This window comes from Papaver somniferum, chromosome 6 (assembly GCF_003573695.1).
Source record: "Papaver somniferum cultivar HN1 chromosome 6, ASM357369v1, whole genome shotgun sequence".
Lineage (NCBI taxonomy): Eukaryota > Viridiplantae > Streptophyta > Magnoliopsida > Ranunculales > Papaveraceae > Papaver > Papaver somniferum.
The window spans coordinates 176347797-176361159 of record NC_039363.1 but is presented as its reverse complement, the minus strand read 5'-3'; positions in this window follow the sequence as shown (position 1 = coordinate 176361159).

Below are 13363 nucleotides of genomic sequence, written 5' to 3'. Positions count from 1 at the left end.
CAAATCAATGCCAATTAGTTACATCTGTTTTTTTTGTTTATGAGTATGGTTGTTGATGGGTTCCTCTTCCATGGAATCAAATCAATTCCAAATACTCACATCTGTTTTTTTTTTTTTTGAGTATGGTTATTGATGGGTTCCTCTTCCATGGAATCAAATCAATTCCAATTACTAAGAGAATATGCAACGAACCAGTTGACTAAGGTAGTTGAAAACTTGAAATCTTAATTTTTCATGCCATGTAATCTTAATCTCAATGTATTGGATTGAATTACCAATAACATATCAAACCTGTGACAGTGTGGTGTTCACCTTATGAGAGGCATAGTCAAGGAGATACATGAAAAGAAAATAGTTCTTAATGATGGGACTGATGTGCCTTATCTGGTATACTGGGGTTGGCCCTTCAGATTTTGTAAAATCTCTAAATGTTCCCAAGTCACCTAGCATAAGGTATTTTAACGTCACCTGCATTTGATGTTTTAAAATGTTCCCACTGATGATATACGCTTGCGTGTTTATATGATCATGATAATGCAGGATTGGTATTGATCAATGGATGCGTGTACCTTCTGTGGAGGATGTATTTGTAATTGGAGATTTTGCTGGTTTCCTCTAGGAATAAAGAAAACAAGTTCTTCCAGGTTTAGCCCAGGTCCAATCAACTATACCATTCCTGGACTTTGATCTTCGTTTTTACCAGTTTAGTTTCCTACTCTTTCAATTAAAAGAATCATATATATGGACATATTGACCGTGCTTACACAAGTTGCATAACAAAATCTCTGCCATATTGCTTTTGAATGACTTACTCGTTTTTGGTTTTGTAAAAACAGCTATGATTTTCACTTTTGATATTGGTTTCCTTAAACAACAAAAGAGGATATCGGTTAAATTTATAACTTTTCAGATATTACTGTATGTTTGATTACTATGACAACTGGTCTCCACATGATAAATGACTGATATAGTTCAGCTGAAATAAACTTTGACCTGACGACATCTGAACCATATATGAACCTGCAGGTGGCAGAGAGGGAAGACAAATTTTTGGTGAATTTGTTCAACAACATAGGTAAACAGAATGGTGGCAAAGATTTATCCGCTAAAAACATCAATTTGGGAGAGCCTTTCGTGTATAAACACCTTGGTAGCATGGCATCTGTGGGTAGTTATAAAGCGTCGGTTGATTTACACGATTCTAAGGTAATTTCCAATAGTCCATTATAGGGAATGCATATTTGAATCTGTTCGGTTATCACTCTTTGAAAAACTGTAACTGATAATGAATCCGTTTTCTCCCTTTTGCTTTCTTGATACGGCAGTTTGCAATGGGCTAACCTGTTCGGATACTCCAACATGGGATACTGGGAACCCGAGATGTGATGCTTTGTTGCTTGTTTCAGATTATTGAGTTTTTCCTGAACACCTTACTTTTCTTCATTTACAAGCAGCTTGTGAGGAACCAAGAGCAGAAGGATCTCACCGTTCTGGTCCTAATCAGAAAACAAACATCCACATCGATGTTGAGTTTTGAAAACGAGGTTTGGAAGTTATTTCCGGTATAAGTGGAGAACTGGCAAATGTCAAGAAATCTGCTACAATGGATTCTGACATTCTCAGTAGTGACGTCTCAGAACTTGCCAGAGGATTGTCAAACATTAGTGAGGTTATGGGATGGGGATTATCAAACATTAGTGAATTGGTTTCTACAATGGATTCTGTTATAAAGGTCATTAATTTATAAAGTACTTCGTTTTTGTATATCTCCGAGTCCTATCTTATTATGGTTCCAGTTCTTATGTTCATGTCTTCCATTTATGTAGTTGAAGAAAGAAGTTGAAGAGGTTAAGGTTCAACAACTTGAAAAGACTAGTCTATTGGAGATGAAACTGGTACTATCTACTTGTATACTTCTGTGAATTTTGCATTTTGTTCCTGTATATTTTTCTAAACGTGTAACTAACAACTTTTTCCCTTGACTTTTTAGACTACGACAGAGATTCAAGTTCAACAGTTGACAGAGATTCAAGTTCAACAGTTGATAGAACATATCAATGGTTTGGAGTTAGAATTGCTGTTTATTTCAGGCGGTCAAGCATCTCCTTAGATTGGACGCGGATAGCCCTGATATGCATCGTTGTTTGGTATTCCTTCGAAGCTAGTTCCCTTGTTTGATGCTTAATACTGTGAACCACAGAATATACAACCTTATACTGCAAAGCTCTTTTTTTTTTCCAGTTCATAAATATTTTTGCTATTTTTGTGGCAGATCCGATTTTTTCATAAAGTGGATAATACCTTTTGTCTTTTGTGATCTAGGATTGAACGCCTAAAAGCTTTATGGATTGATACTATGTGCTTGTATTGAATGATACTGAGTGGGTCCTTATTGTGTTTTATTATAAATGGAGAACGAGGTCTTGTGAAGCAATGGAGGTTCAAAGACTGTGTTGCAGTCCATAAGTTGCTTGGAACAGTTCTAGGTGATTCGGATGCAGCTCCCAGTAAGTTACTCTACTTCATTCCCTGCTCTATGGTTCTGTCTTGTGGTGGTAAACTAAGTTCCGTTTCTGTTGTTTTCTTATTGTTTGTGTGAATGATGAATGAGCAAAAATTGTAGAAGGTTAAAACCATGGAATACACTTTTTCCTGTGAGGAGTGTCCTTGCAACAACCGCCCATCATGTATTCCTTTGGATGCCAGTCATACTCGAAGCAACAACACCACTTCAATTTCTAAAACTGAGCAGACTAAATCACAAGCAGTCACCGAATATTTGGATCTGGTGACCACAATTTGTCTTGCCAGTACAAAATATTAACGGCAAAATTTCAGATTTTCTTCATATTCATTTAGATGACGAACCAATTTTTTGTATAAGAACAAAAATTACACGTTGTCGGCAATAGTTTTTTCAGAGAACAATTTTTTTCCCGTCGGTAGAAAACAGTCCATTTGCGACAAGCCGACAACAATTTGTTTGGATATTAATAGTTCTAACGGCAAAATCCTTTTTTGATGGGCATTCATTTCGGCGACAAACTAATTTTGTCAGTGTAAGATACATTCGGGGACAAAAGTCTTTGATCGTTGGCAATAATATGTTTGGAGACTATAATTTTCCTTTGTCTCTATAAACCAATTCCGTGACCGAAATAATTGGTCACAAAGAAATATTTAGAGACGGGGACAAAATTGGTCACTATATTTGGTCAAAAAAAAAATTCTGAGACGGAGACAGGTTTAGTCACTATATTTGGTCACAAAAATTGAAAGTGACAATTTTAAAGACTAAATTTACCGTTTGTCGTGAAAAAAAAATATATGATAACTAAAAAAATTCCTCCTTAAACACTAGATTTGCATACAAAATTTTATTGGTCATATAAAATTTTGTCACTAAACGTGTGTTTTGTTGTAGTGGGAATGAGGTGGGATGAGATTCAAGGTCCCACCTTGTACCTTTAATTTTCTAAGATTTATAATTTGTATCTTATCGATTTAGTCTTTTTTTTTTATTATTCATTAAACGTACAAAGGTACAAAGTATTTCATCATAATTCTAAACCTCTGTATTGATTAGTGATTGGTGATCATAGTTAATCACATTTTCCATCGTTTACCGATTTGTAATTATATTTCTATTATTTAAATGAGTTATTCGTTCATTTATTATATTCTTGATCGTTCTTGGTCATCCATCACTTTCACTCCTTTGTACTGATTAGACATATTATCTATGAGTTATAATAAAAATAAATTGGAACATAAGATGAGGCTAACGTGGAAGAAGATGCCTAATAATCAGATATTAAGAAGTAGAAATAGTATTGATAGTCATTTATGAACCAATTATTTTCTTTGCTCGTTTTAAGAAGAATTTATGAATTTAAGATTTTAGAATCCGTTGTCTTTAGGTTATTATTGTTGTTTGAACCATATATTAACTAAGGTTTATGAGTAACCCATGAAAACCCCGTCCTATACGAGCATTACCCATACTCTCCCAGTCCCAATTTATATGGATAACAGGGAGGGTATGAGTATTTTTATTTAGAACGGGGCAGTGATTGGGATTGACATACCCGCCCTACCATCCCTAACTTCAAGATAAGGGAAATATCCTTTAGATCTTCCTCTAACTAACTACAGATAAAATCTGGAGGTGACTCCTCCCATAAGTTATCAACCTTGTTTTTGCTAGAGGATTTGGCTAAAGTATCAGCCACTTTGTTTCACTCTCTTATTACATGCCTCACTTTCCATGAGCTAAAATTATTGAGATAAAATTTAATATCAGATATATTTGGTAAGTTCTCCCAGCAAACTCTTGCATCATCTCCATTGATAGCAGCAACAACATTAGATGAATCTGTTTCTAAAATGATATACTCTAGCTGTCGATTCATTGCCCATCGTACCGCCTCCAATGCAGCTATGCATTCTGCCTCTTCTGCATTCATGTTTCCATTGTTGTAGATGCACTTTGCTCCTTGGAAGATACCTGCAAAATTCCTTATGATCAGTCCTAAGCCACAATATTTTGAACATAACTTAAAAGAAGCATCAAAATTAATGATGACAAAAGGATCTGTTGGTGGTTTCCAATGACTATCCCTTAGTAAGGGAATTGTAGAGTCATCCTAGAATTAGATATGTCAGCCTTGATAGATTGTTCAAGACATTGTGCTCTTCTAATGCAGGAAATTGGATTTGGTTTTTCTGCTCAAAAACCACATTCCATCTCTCCTTCCAGACTTCCCATAAAGCACAAGATAATTGTATAATCCAGTCTTCATTGACAGATGATTGAATGCTGAACCAACTAATAACCCACTGTTGTACTCTATTAAATTGAGTTATTGAACTCAGGCCTCCTGGTACAAAAGTAAGAACAACTTTTGTAAAAGGACAGAACATTAAGAGATGTTCTGTTGTCTCCAGTTCTTGCTGACAAAACTGGCAGTAAGAAACATCTCCACCAGCAAATCTTTGTTGTCTTTCACTTGTAGAAACTTAATCTGTAAGACACTTCCATAGAAATAGTTTATTCTTGGAAGCAGTTTTTAGTTTCCATAGTTTTTTCCATATACTCTTCTCAATTCCATAATACTATTTCCTTGAATAACGATAACTTAAATCGTTAGAAGCCATTATCCGAATGATAAAATAGCAGTTCTCTATTTGTCCCTTATGCCCCTATTAAATATCGTGACCCATCAAAAAATGTCTCTTTAGGTGCTATTGTGAACAATTTTCGGAACTATAGTTTTATCAATGCGAACTTGCTCATTTTATGGGTAAAGATAAAACGATTTTTTTGGACCAATGTTTTTTTTTTTAATTTTTGGATCATGATGTGATTATGCCATTCATTTAATAAGTTGCCATTTAATTTAAAAACCTAATTTAATTCAAAATAATAATTAAAAAAATTAAAAAAGTAGATGATTTTTGATTATATAGAGTTAAGTGGTGTCCTAGTGGATGCAAATGATAAGTTACCTTTCAATTTAAAAACCTAATTTAATTCACAATAATAATAATAAAAACTTAAAAAAAAAACTGAAAAAGAAGGGGTCTAACAACCTCACCCAATATTTCGCTTAGTAATATATATGGATTAATTCCAATATACTTTCAAAAGAATGAACTATACAGTCAGACTCAATCTTAAGAAAAAGTATATCAAAGAGTTATATCTCAATTTCTCAATTCAATCCGCAATCAAACAAATAGGAATTTGTGAGACTGATTGAATATAAGAGAAATAACTTGAACGGTACCAAAGACCAATGTTCAAGGATCAATCAATTTCAATCAACAACCAAAGGTTGGATTTACCAATTGATCGATTCAACACACAACCTGTGATATTTCAATTATATAACAAAATATAATGCGAAAAACAAATAACACGGACACCAGAAGTTTTGTTAACGAGGAAATCGCAAATGCAGAAAAACCTTGGGACCTAGTTCAGATTTTAACACCACACTGTATTAAGCCGCTACAGACACTAGCCTACTCCAAGTTAACTTCAGACTGGAATGTAGTTGAGCCCTAATCAATCTCACACTGATCAAGGTACAATTGCGTTCCTTAAGCCCCAAGAACCACGACGGATTCTACACACTTGATTCCTTTACCTGATCTCACCCAAAATTAAGAGTTGCTACGACCCAAAGTCGAAGAGTTGATAAACAAATACGTATCACACAGAAAAGTCTATTGAATAGATAAATCTGTCTCCCACAGAAAATACCTACGAGTTTTTGTTTCATCTTTTGATAAATCAAGGTGAACATGAACCAATTGATAAACCTGACTTATATTCCCGAAGAACAACCTAGTATTATCAACCACCTCACAGTAATCTTAATTGATTAACGAAACAAGATATTGTGTAATCACAAACGATGAGACGAAGGTATTTGTGACTACTTTTCAATCTTGTCTATCGAAGATAAAATATCGATAAAATCTTAAAGAAGATAGTACTCAATCACAAGAAAACATCAAGATCAGAACACGCAACTACCGAGAAAATAATTGGGTCTGGCTTCATAATCTTAATGAAGTCTTTAAGTCGTTAACCTACAGGGTTTCATGAAAAACCTAAGGTTAAAGGAGAATCGACTCTAGTCGCAACTAGTATCACACATGCTAGTCGCAACTAGTATCACACAGGCTAGTCGCAACTAGTATCACACAGGAGGTGTAGGGATTAGGTTTCCCGGTTGCTAGAGTTCTCCTTTATATAGATTTCAAATCAGGGTTTGCAACCTAAGTTACCTTGGTAAAAAAGTATTAAATATTCACCGTTACATGAAAACCTGATTAGATTCAAGCTAATATCTTTCAAATGTTAGATCGAACTTAGCTTGTTATACACAAATTAAATGTACCTTCATTTAGGTTTGAGTAACCGTACCTAAACGTGTACACCTAGTCGGTTCAACAATAGTTAACCAATGGTTAGCCATATAAATACTTTCATATCAACCTTATTCATCTTTTCCATAACTAGTTCAAATGACTCAAATGAAACTAGTTAGAGAGTAGTTCAATTGCTCAGATCTCATACAAGTATAAAAGACACAATTGAAGCAAAATCGATTTTGATTCACTCTAATTAATTTATGAACATCATATCCACGGTTTACAAAAGATTGCATTCCTTATGTTTTAGTTCATGAACAAACCGAATTTAGAAAGTAACCTACTTAAGTATGCAAACGGGTACGCATACCTAAGTAGACGGACCGAGTTTGGTTACGCCAGTACGTGTATTAGTACGAATACCAATTCACACTTCCAAACTCCAGCAGAGATTCACGGAACCCAAACTTTCGCCAGTATGCATACGGGTACGCATACCTAGGTTTCGTACTTCCAACAACCAACCAGTACGCGTACGGGTACGCATACTTAGGTTCCCGGTTTTGGATTTTACAAAATTGTGAATACACACCATGTTTATATCCAAATATGGTTGCCTGTTCTAAACTCTCATTTTAATCACTGAAACTTTCTTAGAGGATGAGAATAGTTGTTATCCACAAACTATTAGCATCAAAGCGATTTTCAAGTTATTGAAATAATAAATATAACTTTCATCAAGAGTTAAACATGAACTTGGTTAAAGCGAAAGGTTACCAATACATATTTCGAGAAATATATAAGCGAGTTAAACTCGGCTCGAAATAGCAAATTGAAGTCTATATAGCAATACGATTTTTGTCTCAAATAGAAGATAGAGTAGATAGACTTTTGAGTGATACATAAGTTCAAGTCTCCATATACCTTTTGTTGATGAAGTTCCACAAGTTCCCTTTAGTAGTTCTTTGTCTTCATTCGATGAACGTCGTGGAGTCTAAAGCTCAACTACACTTACTACCCTAATTCGAGATTTAGCTATAAGTAGACTAGAAATCAAGACTTACAGTTTTGACAACTAAACTTGAAAAACAAGCTTGAGATTGCAACGCTTGCGAGTTCGACCAAGCAGTGCTCTAACAATATCTCCCTTTGTCAATTTTAGTGACAAAACTATCAATACATATGGAATACAAAATAAATAAACTTTGTAGCTTCTCATCCAAATGTTTGATCTCCTTGGTTCTTCAACATTATTCAAAATCTTCGTCACTTCCAAGTACTCCAATGATTCTAAATGTGTTCAACTCAGCATCATCATTGTTGAATATTTGTAGCTATAACAATGAGAAAACTGTAGCTCTCAATCATTGTTATACATTGTCATAGTATTATTACACAGTATCAAAGTTCAATTGTATCACAACTTCGACAACAATACGATGGTGATATGTATCACTCCCCCTTAGTCAATACTTCACCTCACATGAAAACCACTCCCCCTTACATAATGATCCGTAAACCATATGTATTTATAGTGTGAACTACATATTAATTCTCCCCCTATTTGTCAATAAAAATTGGTAAAGGTACGAAAATTAGTGGGATCCTAATGAAATTTCCATAGAGACACTTCATGACCAAAAGAGAAGCGCATATCAACTTGTTTAGATGCAATCATATAGCCGAAACTAAATGCATTCATCAAGGAGCTTATAAAGATACAAGATAACCCCTATAATATTCCACAACCCTATAATATTCCACAGCCGCACTCCCCACAAAGATTTGACAACTAAGCACAAGTTCAATTAAGAACTCTCCCCCATAAAATGTCATTCCAAAAGGAACAACAAAAGCGACCTTGCTTTTACAGGAAAAGAAAGATTTCTTTGGACATTAACAAATCTCATGAAACATGAATTTTGTATCCAAAATACTCAATTAAATTAACCACAAGAGAACACATGATTAATTTAATCAGAAATACTCACATAAGAAAACTTACAGATCCGCACAGTATTTACACAAAGATGTGGATCAGGAAAAGTCCAATACTGCGGAATATTTAAAGATTCATTCTATTTTTCATCACTATTTGCATAGAGACATATAATATATTTGATATTTGTAAACAAAAGTTCATCCTATCTTCCATCAATATTTGCATAATGACATAATATGCTTAACTTTTGTTTGTCAAAAGTTCATTCAATCTTTTATCAATATTTGCATAATGACATATGAAAGACTTTTGACCACGTACGGGACAATCATAGTTCACGGACGCAAACACACATTCAATATATAAAACCATAAAGATTAATACTGCAAAATCATCTTCTAAATGAACTTTAGAATTTAAATAAATAAATCTAAAAACATTGCAAGATGAAAATCGTTGGAAATAACTATGTGTACTCACAATAATTGCTATTCTAAACCTTAGTTATCCTTCTTAAAACACAAGAATAAATTCTCATAAGAAGTTTCCTAGACATAAATAAAAATAACTCTTAGAAAAGACGCAACTGAAACTCATCAGACATGACCAACAACTAGAGATCGAACATAGACAAGATCATCAGTTGCTTTCTTTGGTTCGTTTTTCAGAAATTCAAGATTCTTTGTTGCAATTCCAAGTTGTTCACGTATGGCATCAAAATCTCGAAAAAGATTTCCTACCAGTTGAGATGACATATGAACTGGAAGTTTGTTTTCATAATCATCATCATGGTAACAAGTTATTAAAACAGGGTTCTCGTGAAACTCCACAACCTTGCCTTTCTCAACTTTGTCTTCCTTGTTGTATCCAACCATTGTGCACACCACAAAAATTCAGTAGAACTTTTGACTTTACAGAACTTGTATGTATCAGAAGATAAAAGACATGATACATATATATATATATATATATATATATGAATGCTTCATAGGGAAACTCTAGGGTTACTCGTATATGTTCGGTAAGGGTCCGGTGCACGTGTACTTATGATTACGAACCAGGTTCCGAACCAAGAGAGTGATGGAGCCTCATTTGGAAGTAGTTTTTGATAAAAAAAAATCAAAGAAAAATTATGAATGAATTGATAGATAGTCTTAGCTCAAAAGAACATAAGATAATTATTGATAAACAACAACTCACTCGTCAATGGGAAGAGAACAAAAGTTTTTCAAGGTAAGCAACAACAAAAAAACTCAAGAGTTAGCGATCAAAAATATTACAATGAGTAATAAAATACTGGAGCAGGGCTCAACAATAGTATGATCATTATGACGATAATACAACAAAGACTACTTTCTCAAGACAGAGTAACTTCTTGAGAATTATGAGCATCCTCCAATGGTTTTAAGGAGTATGTTACTTTGAGCAGTCAAGCTGTACTTTGATGAGCATTTTGCTCATAAGGAATATTGACATCTTCCCTTTTTCTTCCTTGAAGATCTTCAGAGGAAGTAATGGGGTTAGTCAAAATAGAATTATCACTAGGAGGACAAGAGATACCTGAGAATGTCGCCTTCCTTGCCTTTTTAATGATGCGTTTGAGCCTGTTTATACTTGTATTGAGCTCCGAGACTCGATTACTGATGTGAACGAAGTATGGAGCATATATTTTAGATTCAAGACTTTCTTCAGTGAGAGGAAAGGTGTTTGAACATTTCTTCTTCCTTCGATGATTTTTTTTTTCTTCACAGAGTACTTTGAAGAGTCACTTGTCCATATGACATTCTTCCCTTTACAAATGTAGACAGGATTTGTGTCATACTTATCATCAAGAATTGGCTCATCACAACACTTTTCTTGATTGCAGACAAGACCTTTTACCCTGGCAACATGAGAAGCAGGCTTAATTAATTCTTTAGACATACATACAAGAATGTTATGAAGTTTTTCATTCCGCAGTCGGAAACAACGTCTCATTTTAAGGTGACCTTTGTTTCCGCAATAATAACAGTTGTAGGGAATGTTCTTGATTGTTCTCATCTGAGTTGTTTTCGAAGGAGAACAATTCTTGTTCCTAGGAACATCATCTGCTGAAGATAGTTTTTCACTTCTGATATCAGTGTGATTTTCACCTAGAAGCTTGTAATTAGCACAAACAAAATTGATCTTACTAGTACTTGGAGCGTTTATTCCTTTATAGACCAGACTACGTGTATCACGATGTTCTTTACATGTTCCAAGCATAGAGGATAATTTTGTAGAGCTAGCATTGAATCTTTTCAGATTCTCTTCCAGTGAATTGACCTTATCAAGAGCCGCAGCTAGATCAGCCTCCAATTGTTTTTACCTGGCGAGGAAGTTGATTTCCCTGCCGTTAATTTTTTTTTATTGAGAGTCATATCTTGCTTCAGATTCTGCAAGTCTTTCTTTCAACACGAAGAGGTTTCGACGAAGATTATCACATTCAGACATTTTTGAACGTACATCTTCCTCACGATCTTTAACAGTAGATGGTAATAGTTTGCAACAACAATCATAACCTTTAAAGAGTTTTCTCAATTTCATGTTTTCTTGACAGAGCGACGTCAGATATTTATCCAGACAAGCTGTTGACCTTTTTATTTTTAAGATGTGGTCAAAGAACGTGATATATTGGGAGAATTACTCATCAATACCTTGTCCCTCTTCTGAGTCACTTTCATCTTAAAGATCATCCAACTGTTCATCTAGGCATTTTTCCCAGTCGATCACAGTTTCAGTCAAAGGAGAAAGTATGAGAGATTTCTTAGATGACTCAGAACTTTGAACCACATCAGAGTGCTCCTGGACTGGTGTTGCGTTGTCAAAGATAATACAACTTTCCATAGAGTCAGATCGCTACAAACACAGACTTATGAGGTCTTAAACGTTGCCTGCTTTGATACCAATTGAAAAAGCGGGGGTCTGACAACCTCACCCAATATTTCGCTTAGAAATCTGTATGGACTAACTACAATATACTTTCAAGAGAATCAACTAGACAGTCAGACTCAATCTTAAGAAAAATTATATCAAAGAGTTATATCTAAATTTCTCAATTCAATCCGCAATCAAACAAATATGAATTTGCGAGCCTGATTGAATATAAGAGAAATAACTTGAACGATACCAAAGACCAATGTTCAAGGATCAATCAATTTCAATCAACAACCAAAGGTTGGATTTACCAATTGATCGATTCAACACAACTTGTGATATTTCAATTATATAAAAAAATATAATGCGGAAAGAAATAACACAGACACCAGAAGTTTTGTTAACGAGGAAACCGCAAATGCAGATAACCCCGGGAACTAGTCCAGATTTGAACACCACACTGTATTAAGCCGCTACAGACACTAGCATAATCCAAGTTAACTTCGGACTGGAATGTAGTTGATCCCTAAGCAATCTCACACTTATCAATGTATAGTTGCGTTCCTAACGTCTCAAGAACCACGCCGAATTCTGCGCACCTGATTCACTTAGCTGATCTCACCCACAACTATGAGTTGCTACGACCCAAAGTCGAAGACTTGATAAACAAATTTGTATCACACAGAAAAGTCTACTGAATAGATAAATCTGTCTCCCACAGAAATACCTACGAGTTTTTGTTCTGTCTTTTGATAAATGAAGGTGAACAAGAACCAATTGATAAACCGGACTTATATTCCCGAAGAACAACCTAGTATTATCAATCACCTCAGAATAATCTTAATCGATTAAAAAAACAAGATATTGTGGAATCACAAACGATGAGACGAAGGTGTTTATGACTACTTTTCAATCTTGCCGATGAGAGATAAAATCTCGAGAAAATATTAAAGAAGATAGTACTCAATCACAATAGAAAAAAACAAGATCAGAACACGCAACTACAGAGAAAACAGTTGGGTCTGGCTTCACAATCCCAATGAAGTCTTTAAGTCGTTCACCTACATGGTTTGGTGAAAAACCTAAGGTTAAAGGAGAATCGACTCTAGTTGCAACTAATATCACGCAGGAGGTGTGGGGATTAGGTTTCCCAGTTGCTAGAGTTCTCCTTTATATAGGTTTCAAATCAGGGTTTGCAATCTAAGTTACCTTGGTAACAAAGCATTCAATATTCACCGTTAGATGAAAACCTGATTAGATTCAAGCTAATATCTTTCAACTGTTAGATCCAACTTAGATTGTCATACACAAATGAAATGTACCTTCATTTAGGTTTGAGTAACCGTACCTAAACGTGTACACCTAGTCGGTTCAACAATAGTTAACCAATGGTTAGCCATATGAGCACTTTCATATCAACCTTATTCATCTTTACCATAACTAGTTCAAATGACTCAAATGAAACTAGTTAGAGTTGTTCAATTACTTAGATCTCATAGAAGTACACAAGACACAATTGAAGCAAAATCAATTTTGATTCCCTTGAATCAATTCATGAACATCATAGCCACGGTTTTCATTCCTTATCATATAAATTTTTTAGTTCATGAACAAACCGATTTTAGAAAATAACCTACTTAA